At 43.7% G+C, this 13,184-nt stretch overlaps 2 non-coding genes across 2 annotated transcripts; both read left to right on the top strand.

The window, feature by feature from the left end:
* Positions 1-640: 640 nt before the first annotated feature.
* On the top strand, positions 641-2,636 carry LOC117149927. Its single transcript, XR_004460623.1, has one exon. It is a non-coding gene; the product is annotated as a small subunit ribosomal RNA (ribosomal RNA).
* A 686-nt stretch (positions 2,637-3,322) lies between these two features.
* On the top strand, positions 3,323-3,501 carry LOC117149925. Its single transcript, XR_004460621.1, has one exon. It is a non-coding gene; the product is annotated as a 5.8S ribosomal RNA (ribosomal RNA).
* Positions 3,502-13,184: the final 9,683 nt, after the last annotated feature.

The raw sequence follows: 13,184 nt of genomic DNA on the forward strand, positions 1-13,184 counted from the left end.
CAAATCGTTTCCATATATTATCGTTAATTTTTGGAGGCAGGCAAATATTAATTTATTACCTGCCGTATAGTTGGATTATTATATCGTTACGGTATAATACAAATATGGATTCTTATGAAAGAAATATAAAATTATATATTAAATGTGGAAATATTATCATATGCGCTTGGTTTTACCAGAGATATATATGAAAAGAGATAAATTTTAAATTTATCTTCAAAATGCAAATGATTTAACTTAATATTTATATTGGTTAAACAAAAATTGTACATGTGTGGATATAATAATTATGTATGTTGGAAATAAAATGATATTTTATAATGAAATATGTATGTATAAAAAGATAAAATTATAGAAATATATATATTACAATAATTAGATGAAATTCTTGTTATATTGGTAAAACAAGTATAAATTAAAAATGAAAATATGGATTACGAATGCTATATAAAAATGGCCGTAATCGAATGGATTTTTTACTTATATATTTAAAATTTTACCCAAAGGCGAAATATTGAATTTTATTCAATATAATAAAAATCATGGAATTATATAAAGTGAAAAATCTATATATCTATATATCTATTATATTGCTTATTTCGATTCAAAATATATGAATGGAATATGAAGGAAAAACATTATTCTGGTTGATCCTGCCAGTAGTTATATGCTTGTCTCAAAGATTAAGCCATGCATGTCTAAGTACACACGAATTAAAAGTGAAACCGCAAAAGGCTCATTATATCAGTTATGGTTCCTTAGATCTTTAACAGTTACTTGGATAACTGTGGTAATTCTAGAGCTAATACATGCAATTAAAACATGAACCTTAAGGGACATGTGCTTTTATTAGGCTAAAACCAAGCGATCGCAAGATCGTTATATTGGTTGAACTCTAGATAACATGCAGATCGTATGGTCTTGTACCGACGACAGATCTTTCAAATGTCTGCCCTATCAACTTTTGATGGTAGTATCTAGGACTACCATGGTTGCAACGGGTAACGGGGAATCAGGGTTCGATTCCGGAGAGGGAGCCTGAGAAACGGCTACCACATCTAAGGAAGGCAGCAGGCGCGTAAATTACCCACTCCCAGCTCGGGGAGGTAGTGACGAAAAATAACAATACAGGACTCATATCCGAGGCCCTGTAATTGGAATGAGTACACTTTAAATCCTTTAACAAGGACCAATTGGAGGGCAAGTCTGGTGCCAGCAGCCGCGGTAATTCCAGCTCCAATAGCGTATATTAAAGTTGTTGCGGTTAAAACGTTCGTAGTTGAACTTGTGCTTCATACGGGTAGTACAACTTACAATTGTGGTTAGTACTATACCTTTATGTATGTAAGCGTATTACCGGTGGAGTTCTTATATGTGATTAAATACTTGTATTTTTTCATATGTTCCTCCTATTTAAAAACCTGCACTAGTGCTCTTAAACGAGTGTTATTGTGGGCCGGTACTATTACTTTGAACAAATTAGAGTGCTTAAAGCAGGCTTCAAATGCCTGAATATTCTGTGCATGGGATAATGAAATAAGACCTCTGTTCTGCTTTCATTGGTTTTCAGATCAAGAGGTAATGATTAATAGAAGCAGTTTGGGGGCATTAGTATTACGACGCGAGAGGTGAAATTCTTGGACCGTCGTAAGACTAACTTAAGCGAAAGCATTTGCCAAAGATGTTTTCATTAATCAAGAACGAAAGTTAGAGGTTCGAAGGCGATCAGATACCGCCCTAGTTCTAACCATAAACGATGCCAGCTAGCAATTGGGTGGTAGCTACTTTTATGGCTCTCTCAGTCGCTTCCCGGGAAACCAAAGCTTTTGGGCTCCGGGGGAAGTATGGTTGCAAAGCTGAAACTTAAAGGAATTGACGGAAGGGCACCACCAGGAGTGGAGCCTGCGGCTTAATTTGACTCAACACGGGAAAACTTACCAGGTCCGAACATAAGTGTGTAAGACAGATTGATAGCTCTTTCTCGAATCTATGGGTGGTGGTGCATGGCCGTTCTTAGTTCGTGGAGTGATTTGTCTGGTTAATTCCGATAACGAACGAGACTCAAATATATTAAATAGATATCTTCAGGATTATGGTGCTGAAGCTTATGTAGCCTTCATTCATGGTGGCAGTAAAATGTTTATTGTGTTTGAATGTGTTTATGTAAGTGGAGCCGTACCTGTTGGTTTGTCCCATTATAAGGACACTAGCTTCTTAAATGGACAAATTGCGTCTAGCAATAATGAGATTGAGCAATAACAGGTCTGTGATGCCCTTAGATGTCCTGGGCTGCACGCGCGCTACAATGAAAGTATCAACGTGTATTTCCTAGACCGAGAGGTCCGGGTAAACCGCTGAACCACTTTCATGCTTGGGATTGTGAACTGAAACTGTTCACATGAACTTGGAATTCCCAGTAAGTGTGAGTCATTAACTCGCATTGATTACGTCCCTGCCCTTTGTACACACCGCCCGTCGCTACTACCGATTGAATTATTTAGTGAGGTCTCCGGACGTGATCACTGTGACGCCTTGCGTGTTACGGTTGTTTCGCAAAAGTTGACCGAACTTGATTATTTAGAGGAAGTAAAAGTCGTAACAAGGTTTCCGTAGGTGAACCTGCGGAAGGATCATTATTGTATAATATCCTTATCGTTAATAAACATTTGTTATAATACAAATAAATACAATTTACCAAAATAAAAATATTACAAAATGATTCCACGGAATCAAAAGTTAAAGTCAAAATAAAATGAAGATGGCTTTTATTTTATATGTGGGGCTTGGCAACCTCATAAAAAGACTTTAACATTATTAATGTTGTTGTGCGTATTTGTGGCAGTACCTACTACAACAATGGCGTTTCCTATAAAAACAAATTCTCGAAAATGGAAATCGAAGAAACTGAACAAAATTTGAAAGTAGAAGTCGAATTAAAATTAAAATAATTTTGAATGTGGTATTCAAAATAAGTGTGTGTGTATATGGACCATAATATACACGCGTTGCGAATATGTATTGTTCATCTATGTTATGAGCATACGTTGGCTAATGCAACAACCTAAAATATACAATGTTTGTACCTGTCATCCATCAGGTTAATGTTTTATATAAATTTTGCAGTATGTGTCACCCAAAATAGCAAACCATAACCAGATTTTTATGATACATAATGCTTATATGAAACTAAGACATATCGCAACATTTATTTTTAGGTATAAAAATAAATTTATTGAAGGAATTGATATATGCCAGTAAAATGGTGTATTTTTAATTTCTTTCAATAAAAACAATATTGATATTATATAAAAATGAATTATAAAACTCTAAGCGGTGGATCACTCGGCTCATGGGTCGATGAAGAACGCAGCAAACTGTGCGTCATCGTGTGAACTGCAGGACACATGAACATCGACATTTTGAACGCATATCGCAGTCCATGCTGTTATGTACTTTAATTAATTTTATAGTGCTGCTTGGACTACATATGGTTGAGGGTTGTAAGACTATGCTAATTAAGTTGTTTATAAATTTTTTATAAGCATATGGTATATTATTGGATTAAATAATGATTTTATTCATAATATTAAAAAAGAAATGAAAAACATTATCTCACATTTGAATGTGAAAAACGAAGAGAAATATTTTCTTTTTCAATCAAATAATACTGAGAAATGTCTAGCATAAAAAATTGAAATATTTTTCATCTAGAATTGTCTCTTATTAATGATTCGGAAAAAGAAAAATCTTGGTTTTGTTATTATTCTTCGTTGGTTCGTTAAATGGATAAAAAATAACTTTGCTTACAAGAACTATTGGAACTATTTATAACGAATTTAATTGATTGTTTTATCATTTATAAATAAAGAATTTATGGCAAAATATAGTTATATATACAACCTCAACTCATATGGGACTACCCCCTGAATTTAAGCATATTAATTAGGGGAGGAAAAGAAACTAACAAGGATTTTCTTAGTAGCGGCGAGCGAAAAGAAAACAGTTCAGCACTAAGTCACTTTGTCTATATGGCAAATGTGAGATGCAGTGTATGGAGCGTCAATATTCTAGTATGAGAAATTAATGATTTAAGTCCTTCTTAAATGAGGCCATTTACCCATAGAGGGTGCCAGGCCCGTATAACGTTAATGATTACTAGATGATGTTTCCAAAGAGTCGTGTTGCTTGATAGTGCAGCACTAAGTGGGTGGTAAACTCCATCTAAAACTAAATATAACCATGAGACCGATAGTAAACAAGTACCGTGAGGGAAAGTTGAAAAGAACTCTGAATAGAGAGTTAAACAGTACGTGAAACTGCTTAGAGGTTAAGCCCGATGAACCTGAATATCCGTTATGGAAAATTCATCATTAAAATTGTAATATTTAAATAATATTATTAAGAATAATGTGCATTTTTTCCATATAAGGACATTGTAATCTATTAGCATATCCCAAATTTATCATAAAATATAACTTATAGTTTATTCCAATTAAATTGCTTGCATTTTAACACAGAATAAATGTTATTAATTTGATAAAGTGCTGATAGATTTATATTATTACAGAGCGTTAATTTTTCGGAATTATATAATGGCATAATTATCATTGATTTTTGTGTTTATTATATGCTCTTGTATGATTAACAATGCGAAAGATTCAGGATACCTTCGGGACCCGTCTTGAAACACGGACCAAGGAGTCTAACATATGTGCAAGTTATTGGGATGTAAACCTAATAGCGTAATTAACTTGACTAATAATGGGATTAGTTTTTTAGCTATTTATAGCTAATTAACACAATCCCGGGGCGTTCTATATAGTTATGTATAATGTATATTTATATTATTTATGCCTCTAACTGGAACGTACCTTGAGCATATATGCTGTGACCCGAAAGATGGTGAACTATACTTGATCAGGTTGAAGTCAGGGGAAACCCTGATGGAAGACCGAAACAGTTCTGACGTGCAAATCGATTGTCAGAATTGAGTATAGGGGCGAAAGACCAATCGAACCATCTAGTAGCTGGTTCCTTCCGAAGTTTCCCTCAGGATAGCTGGTGCATTTTAATATTATATAAAATAATCTTATCTGGTAAAGCGAATGATTAGAGGCCTTAGGGTCGAAACGATCTTAACCTATTCTCAAACTTTAAATGGGTAAGAACCTTAACTTTCTTGATATGAAGTTCAAGGTTATGATATAATGTGCCCAGTGGGCCACTTTTGGTAAGCAGAATTGGCGCTGTGGGATGAACCAAACGTAATGTTACGGTGCCCAAATTAACAACTCATGCAGATACCATGAAAGGCGTTGGTTGCTTAAAACAGCAGGACGGTGATCATGGAAGTCGAAATCCGCTAAGGAGTGTGTAACAACTCACCTGCCGAAGCAACTAGCCCTTAAAATGGATGGCGCTTAAGTTGTATACCTATACATTACCGCTAAAGTAGATGATTTATATTACTTGTGATATAAATTTTGAAACTTTAGTGAGTAGGAAGGTACAATGGTATGCGTAGAAGTGTTTGGCGTAAGCCTGCATGGAGCTGCCATTGGTACAGATCTTGGTGGTAGTAGCAAATAATCGAATGAGACCTTGGAGGACTGAAGTGGAGAAGGGTTTCGTGTGAACAGTGGTTGATCACGAGTTAGTCGGTCCTAAGTTCAAGGCGAAAGCCGAAAATTTTCAAGTAAAACAAAAATGCCTAACTATATAAACAAAGCGAATATAATACACTTGAATAATTTTGAACGAAAGGGAATACGGTTCCAATTCCGTAACCTGTTGAGTATCCGTTTGTTATTAAATATGGGCCTCGTGCTCATCCTGGCAACAGGAACGACCATAAAGAAGCCGTCGAGAGATATCGGAAGAGTTTTCTTTTCTGTTTTATAGCCGTACTACCATGGAAGTCTTTCGCAGAGAGATATGGTAGATGGGCTAGAAGAGCATGACATATACTGTTGTGTCGATATTTTCTCCTCGGACCTTGAAAATTTATGGTGGGGACACGCAAACTTCTCAACAGGCCGTACCAATATCCGCAGCTGGTCTCCAAGGTGAAGAGTCTCTAGTCGATAGAATAATGTAGGTAAGGGAAGTCGGCAAATTAGATCCGTAACTTCGGGATAAGGATTGGCTCTGAAGATTGAGATAGTCGGGCTTGATTGGGAAACAATAACATGGTTTATGTGCTCGTTCTGGGTAAATAGAGTTTCTAGCATTTATGTTAGTTACTTGTTCCCCGGATAGTTTAGTTACGTAGCCAATTGTGGAACTTTCTTGCTAAAATTTTTAAGAATACTATTTGGGTTAAACCAATTAGTTCTTATCAATTATAACGATTATCAATTAACAATCAATTCAGAACTGGCACGGACTTGGGGAATCCGACTGTCTAATTAAAACAAAGCATTGTGATGGCCCTAGCGGGTGTTGACACAATGTGATTTCTGCCCAGTGCTCTGAATGTCAAAGTGAAGAAATTCAAGTAAGCGCGGGTCAACGGCGGGAGTAACTATGACTCTCTTAAGGGGGATCTGGGGTAATTGCGAGCAGAGGGGGAGTATTTTTCTGTAATTCGTAAGTCATATCATATGGTGTGCGGAAGGGGAATTTTACTCTGTAACTCACAAGTCTCTCCTTTACTCAAGTCGACTCAAAACCTCCTCGTGGTGGTCCCCGGTAATGCTAAACTTGTTTAGCAGCTAATTTGAGCGGCAAAACTTTTCCGATGGGTTGGTTCCCCAGAGGAAATTTATTCTGATGACGACCCGACCCTCCGTGGACACCTTCCCGGAGGACCAATATGAACCAAACGCAGCGGCTACTCTATCTAGGGTTCCCTGCACAGTATGTGGCCGGTCCTTTAACAGCAAGAGAGGACTCGGTGTTCACATGCGATCTCGGCACCCAGACGAACTTGATGAAGAACGTCGACGTGTCGAGATAAAGGCAAGGTGGAGTGAGGAAGAGAAGTGGATGATGGCGAGAAAGGAGGTTGAGCTCACAGCAAATGGACATAAACACATAAACAAGCAACTAGCGGTGTATTTTGCAAACCGCAGCGTCGAAGCCATCAAAAAGCTAAGACAGAGGGGCGATTATAAGGAGAAAATAGAGCAGATAAGAGGGCAATCAGCTCGCGTCCCGGAAGTTGCTAATCTAACCATAAGGCGCCGCCCTAGTAGAAGTGAGCAAAACCACCAAGTAACAACATCAGAAACAACTCCAATCACTCCCTTCGAACAGTCGAACAGGGAAATTTTGCGGACACTGCGTGGGTATAGCCCCGTAGAATGCCATTCCAAATGGAGAGCCCAAGAGCTACAAACGATCATTGACAGGGCAGAGCTCGAGGGAAAGGAAACCACTCTCCAATGCTTATCGCTATATCTCCTAGGAATTTTTCCGGCACAGGGTGTACGACACACGCTGACGAGACCTCCTCGGAGACCTCGGAATAGGAGAGAAAGCAGAAGGCAGCAGTATGCTGTCACCCAGCGTAACTGGGATAAGCATAAAGGAAGATGCATTAAGTCCTTGCTAAATGGAACTGATGAGTCGGTAATGCCAAGCCAAGAAGTAATGGTTCCCTACTGGAGAGAAGTAATGACTCAGCCTAGCCCAAGCTCTTGCAGTGGAGAAGTGATACAAATGGATCACTCGCTTGAGAGGGTATGGTCTGCTATTACGGAGCATGACCTTAGGGCATCAAGAATCTCATTATCTTCATCTCCGGGGCCTGACGGGATAACTCCAAAAACAGCCAGGGAGGTGCCGTCAGGTATTATGCTACGTATAATGAACCTAATTCTATGGTGCGGCAATCTACCACACTCTATCCGACTGGCCAGAACTGTCTTCATCCCGAAGACGGTGACGGCGAAGCGACCGCAAGACTTTCGTCCAATATCGGTGCCTTCAGTCCTGGTAAGACAGCTAAATGCAATATTGGCAACCCGGTTGAACTCATCAATCAATTGGGACCCGCGCCAGCGGGGCTTCTTACCTACCGACGGATGTGCCGATAATGCGACGATAGTTGACTTAGTCTTGAGGCATAGCCATAAGCACTTTAGATCTTGCTACATCGCAAATTTAGATGTAAGCAAGGCATTCGATTCTCTATCGCATGCATCTATATATGACACCTTACGTGCTTATGGTGCGCCAAAGGGCTTCGTTGACTACGTACAGAATACGTACGAGGGTGGCGGTACCAGTCTCAATGGGGACGGTTGGAGTTCAGAGGAATTCGTCCCTGCTAGAGGAGTGAAGCAGGGTGACCCTTTGTCTCCTATTCTATTTAACTTGGTAATGGACAGGTTACTTAGAAACCTACCCAGCGAAATTGGTGCCAGAGTCGGAAATGCCATTACTAACGCGGCCGCGTTTGCAGATGATTTGGTACTATTTGCTGAAACTCGAATGGGACTTCAAGTATTGTTGGACAGAACGTTGGATTTTCTATCTCTCGTCGGCCTCAAACTTAATGCCGACAAATGTTTTACCGTTGGCATTAAGGGCCAGCCGAAACAGAAGTGTACCGTGCTAGAGGCACAGAGCTTTTACGTAGGCTCAAGAGAGATTCCATCATTGAAGCGAACGGACGAGTGGAAGTACTTAGGCATCAACTTCACTGCAACTGGGAGGGTTCGATGCAATCCGGCCGAGGACATTGGTCCAAAGCTACAAAGATTGACAAAGGCCCCCCTCAAACCACAACAGAGGATGTTCGCCCTAAGGACTGTCCTTATCCCACAGCTCTATCACAAGTTAGCCCTTGGGAGTGTGGCGATAGGCGTCCTACGAAAAACTGACAAACTAATACGATACTATGTGCGAAGATGGCTAAATCTTCCGCTGGATGTGCCGATAGCATTCATTCACGCACCCCCAAAAAGTGGAGGTCTCGGAATTCCATCACTTAGATGGGTAGCTCCAATGTTAAGGCTAAGACGTTTGAGTAACATTAAATGGCCTCACCTCACGCAAAACGAGGTAGCCAGCTCTTTCCTCGAAGCCGAAAAACAACGGGCCCGAGATAGATTATTTGCAGAACAACATGAATTGTTATCGCGTCCGGCAATAGAAAAATATTGGGCGAACAAATTGTACCTCTCAGTTGATGGCAGCGGACTCCGTGAAGCGGGCCATTGGGGACCGCAACACGGGTGGGTTAATCAACCCACGCGTTTACTAACAGGAAAGGAATATATAGACGGTATTCGTCTGCGGATAAATGCCCTACCCACGAAGTCTCGTACTACAAGGGGAAGGCACGAATTGGAACGACAGTGTCGTGCAGGATGTGACGCTCCCGAAACAACAAACCATATAATGCAAAAATGTTACCGATCGCATGGGAGGCGCGTAGCTAGACACAACTGCGTAGTAAATCGAATCAAGCGGGGACTTGAGGAGAGAGGCTGCGCGGTCATTGTTGAACCAAGTCTGCAGTGCGAATCCGGCCTTAATAAACCGGACCTGGTGGCACTACGACAAAATCACATTGATGTGATCGACATACAAATTGTGACAGACGGACACTCTATGGATGATGCGCACCAGCGCAAAATCAATAGATACGACAGACCGGACATACGAACTGAATTGCGTCGCAGATTCGAAGCCGCAGGTGACATTGAATTCCATTCTGCCACCCTGAACTGGAGGGGGATCTGGAGTGGTCAATCCGTTAAAAGATTGATAGCGAAGGGTCTCCTCAGCAAATATGATAGTCATATCATTAGCGTCCAGGTTATGAGAGGCAGTCTCGGTTGTTTTAAACAGTTCATGTACCTGAGCGGGTTTTCCCGAGATTGGACTTAGCTAAAACGTTTGGTTCAAAACATTTGCTTGCTGTCTTGGCATAACATCAATAAAGGCATAAACATCGCAAATAATGGTAATATATAAATGGCTATGAGGATGGTTTTAGTACGTAGGCGTTGCGGAACTTCGGTTCAGCAATGAATCGTGCATGCTAGGAAACTGAAGTGTTGACAGACCTAGTATCTTTCGATAGATTTCCATACCTCCGCGATCAAAAAAAAAAAAAAAATAGCCAAATGCCTCGTCATCTAATTAGTGACGCGCATGAATGGATTAACGACGGACGTGTTTTCGTTGCGCTCGTGTACAGATTGCGAATAACTAAGTTTTCCTTGTTTGGAAAGTAATTAAATCGGTGATTTAGTGCTCCGCGGAAGTCGAGTGAAAATTGTCGAGTGTTAAAAACAAGCGGTTTGGAAATTATTAACAATAAACTATTGGAAATTTTCCACTCCGCACGTGCTGCGAGGCGAGCTTACGAGTAAGTTTTTTCGAGTAAGCTTTTTGAGCAGCTGTCAAAAAGCTTATTGGTGGCAGTCACTGCTAGGGTTTGTGTATAGGGACAGTTTTAGTGCTACCAGACGCTACCGATAGGTGGAGCTCTAGAGCATCTACCTTTTGTCACTGAGCAAACGAGCATACGGTTGCTGGCGTCGACGGTAGGAGGAGCCACCATCGGAGTTATGCCGATCGAGAGCGACAGCAGCGCGAGTGCCTTGAGCGGAAGTAGTGCTTCGAGGAAGTCCAAACGACGCAGGCGCAGAAGCCATCTGGCCTCTAAGAGCTCGGCGCCGACGCAGGCGAAATTGGTTGCCCTGGCATCGAATGGAGTGCCAGAACCCGTTGGTGTACTGGAGGAGGCGTTTTCGTCGCTGGAGGACGCCCGGGCGGCTACCCCCCCCCACGCTGCTGCCACCGCTGTTGATCCTACTGCTGCCCCTGCTGCCGACCACACTGCTGCCTCCACCGTTTCCACTGCTGCTAAAATTGTTGCCACCACTGCCACTGCCGCTACCGCTGCCGCCCGTGCTGGGCAAGCAGCCATGATGGCAGAGCTGTCGGCCACCCAGCGCATGGTGAGAAGCAGCTTCCGCAGCCTAGGAGAAGTGGACACGGAAGAGCTCTCGTATGCTATCAGCCGCTACGATGAGCTGGTGCTGGCGTTAATGCTCCGGTGTGGAGAACTGGAGACGCGGCTCGCTATGCCGCCACCGCCGCCGCCGTCGTCGAATCCGTTAAAGAATACGGCCGCCAATGCTCCCCAGATGCCACAGGTTGCACCCATCGCTGCCCCGCGGACCACCAAGGTTCGCGAGACGTGGTCAGCGGTGGTGAAGTGCGACGACCCTGCGCTATCGGGGAAAGCTATAGCGGAAAAGGTGCGAACGATGGTTGCACCCTCCCTCGGAGTCAGAGTACATGAGGTACGTGAGCTCCGTCGAGGTGGTGGTGCGATCATTCGTACTCCTTCAGTTGGAGAGCTGCAGAAGGTGGTAGCATCAAAGAGGTTCGCTGAAGTTGGGCTAAATGTGGCACGGAATGCGGCCGAGAAGCCGAAGGTCGTCGTCTATGACGTCGACACAGCTATCGGCCCTGAGGAATTCATGCAGGAGCTGCATGGAAATAACTTCGACAGCGAAATGACTATGTCCCAATTTAAGAAGTCCGTGCACCTGGTGACCAAGGCGTGGTCGGTAACCGACGGCGCCACAGTAAATGTAACGCTAGAGGTAGACGACCGCGCGATGGCGAAGCTTGATGTAGGTCGTGTCTACATCAAGTGGTTCTCATTCCGATGCCGAGCACAGGTCCGCACATACGCCTGCCACAGATGCGTGGGTTTCGACCACAAGGTCAGCGAATGCCGGCAGAAGGACAATGTCTGCCGCCAGTGCGGGCAACAAGGCCACACCGCGGCAAAGTGCCAAAACCCGGTGGACTGCCGGAACTGCCGTCACAGAGGGCAACCCTCGGGGCATTACATGCTCTCGAACGTGTGCCCGATATACGGGGCGTTGCTGGCGAGGGTGCAAGCTAGACATTAATGTTTAGCTTCATCCAAGCGAACTGTGGCCGAGGCAGAGCTGCGACCATCGAGCTCGGAGTCCGACTCAGGAGATCGGAGTCTATGTTCGCGCTGGTGCAGGAGCCGTATCTCGGCGGGGACGGAATGGATGTGCTGCCTGAAGGAATGAGAATTTTCACCGATCGGCGAGGGAAGGCAGCCATCCTAGTAGATCAACAGGAAGCCATCTGTATGCCAGTGGAGACCCTCACCACGGATTATGGCGTATGTCTGGTCGTTAAAGGGAGCTTTGGCTCAATCTTCCTTTGCGCCGCATACTGCCAGTTCGATGCACCTCTGGAACCGTACCTCCGGTACATGGATGCGGTCCTGCTGCAGGCCAGCAGAACCCCCGCAATCCTGGGCCTCGACGCGAATGCAGTGTCCCCCATGTGGCTTAGCAAACTCTCTCGTCATGCCGAGGGGCAAGCTAACTACAGACGGGGTGAGCTGCTGTCAGAGTGGATGCTGGAGGCAAGAGTCGCCGCCCTAAACCAGTCAACAGAGGTGTACACGTTCGACAATCACAGAGCTACTAGCGATATCGACGTGACAATCGTCAATGAGGCAGCATCTATGTGGGCCACATATGAGTGGAGAGTGGACGAGTGGGAATTGAGTGACCACAACATCATTACTGTTGTGGCCGAACCAACTACCGCGCGCGCAGTTGAGAGCATAGCTCCTGTGCCGTCCTGGAACTTCTCCAATGCACGTTGGCGATTGTTCAAGGAGGAAATGGTGAGTAGAGCAGCCGAACTTCCGGAAAACTTCTCAGAGTCGCCGTTGGACCAGCAAGTTTCGACCCTGCGCAGTATAGTACATAATGTATGTGATATTGCGCTGGGAAGAAAGTCAATTCGATCGCCCAACAGGAGAGCACGTTGGTGGACTGCCGACCTCTGCGCTGCAAGGCGCGAAGTCCGGAGACTTCGTCGCCTACTCCAAGATGGAAGGCGTCGTGATGACGGTGCCGCTATAGAGCGTGTAGTGGTCGAGCTGAGGCGGGCCTCAGCAAACTACAAGAAGCTCATTGGGAGGGCGAAAATGGATGACTGGAAACGCTTCGTGGGAGATCATGCCGACGACCCATGGGGGCGCGTCTACAAGATTTGGCGAAGCCGCAGAAAGTGCACGGAGATTGGGTGCCTCCGCGTGAATGGCGAGCTCATCACTGATTGGGGTGATTGTGCACGAGTGCTCCTCCGCAATTTCTTCCCAGTTGCGGAGTCCGAAGCACCGACTGCCATCGCGGAGGAAGTCCCACCGGCCCTCG

This window comes from Drosophila mauritiana, unplaced genomic scaffold (genome assembly GCF_004382145.1).
Source record: "Drosophila mauritiana strain mau12 unplaced genomic scaffold, ASM438214v1 U_81, whole genome shotgun sequence".
NCBI classification, from domain to species: domain Eukaryota; kingdom Metazoa; phylum Arthropoda; class Insecta; order Diptera; family Drosophilidae; genus Drosophila; species Drosophila mauritiana.